Below are 1,079 nucleotides of genomic sequence, written 5' to 3'. Positions count from 1 at the left end.
CGAGCATGGCGGGGCGGAGGGGCAGGATCCCCTCCTCCAGCTGCTGCCCTCGCTGCTGGGGAGGAGCCTGGCACACGGGGGGCTGCTGGGCTGTGAGCACCCGTTGCTGGCTCGTGTCCAGCTTTTCACCCACCAGCACCCTGAAGTCCTGCTCTCCATCCCTTCATCCCCAGCCTGTACTGTCACCGGGGATTGCCCACGCCCTGGCTTTGTGTGGAGCCCACTCCCTGCCCCGTTGCGTCTGACCAGCACAACGCCAAGAGCAAGCCACCAGCTTGGGCATGGCTCCAGTGTGCGGGGCTTGCTGTGCCAGCGCAGGATGCTTCACTCGGGCCCCGGGCAGCCCGTGCCAGCCTGCGGCTCTGCAGAGATCCCGCACCCATCGCCAGGGCTGCTCCCTAATCAGACAGGTACTGGCAGGTTCCTCGGCGTGTTGCAGCACAGCAGCCCGGGCGTTTGGAAGGGCTGTGATAGGGAACAGTGTTGTCTGTCTTAGATGATATCTCAGACTCGACACAGACGTGTAAAATGCCAGGCTAGACTTTTGCAGAGACTTGTCGAGCCAAAGGAAACCGTGCCAGTGCGAAGTGTTGGGGAAGAGCTTGAAAAGGCAGACAATGGGGTGTTTGCTCGCCGAGCTCGCCTACGGGTTGCTTTGCCCCTTGGCAGAGTTTTATCAGCTGGTCCGTGGTCCCCAGGGGAAGGTGCAGCCCCTGCTCAGCCTGAGACAGGGACATCACACTGCAGCTCGAGAGATGCCCAGGATGGCAAATTTCTCGCTGAACTTTCAATAACTGCTTCATGTTAGCACTTCCTCAGGCCCCTTTTCCTCCCTTCTCTGTTCATAAGTGAGATATTTCCATCTGTTGCCTTGCAAGAAGAAAGGTGGACAGCAGCAGGGGTCAGGTGGTGCGTTCTGGAGCATCCTGGCCATCAACACAAATAATACAGGCAAATGAAATGCAAAGATTAAACGGGTTTTATTCCATGCTGATGGTATCTCCATCCCCATCTCTGTGCCTTCCCTGGTGGTGCCATAGTGCTCACGGAGGGTCAGGGTGTGATGGGGGCTAACTCTG

General features: G+C 58.2%; 1 protein-coding gene across 1 annotated transcript in view; it reads left to right on the top strand.

Moving 5' to 3' along the window:
• The window catches only part of JADE2 (jade family PHD finger 2), a 72,423-nt gene that overhangs the window by 45,129 nt on the left and 26,215 nt on the right, over nucleotides 1-1,079 (top strand).

This window comes from Buceros rhinoceros, unplaced genomic scaffold, assembly GCF_000710305.1.
Source record: "Buceros rhinoceros silvestris isolate BGI_N320 unplaced genomic scaffold, ASM71030v1 scaffold11121, whole genome shotgun sequence".
In the NCBI taxonomy this organism is placed as follows: domain Eukaryota; kingdom Metazoa; phylum Chordata; class Aves; order Bucerotiformes; family Bucerotidae; genus Buceros; species Buceros rhinoceros.
Note: the sequence above shows the minus strand (reverse complement) of the source record. Positions and strands in the feature narration are given on the sequence as shown.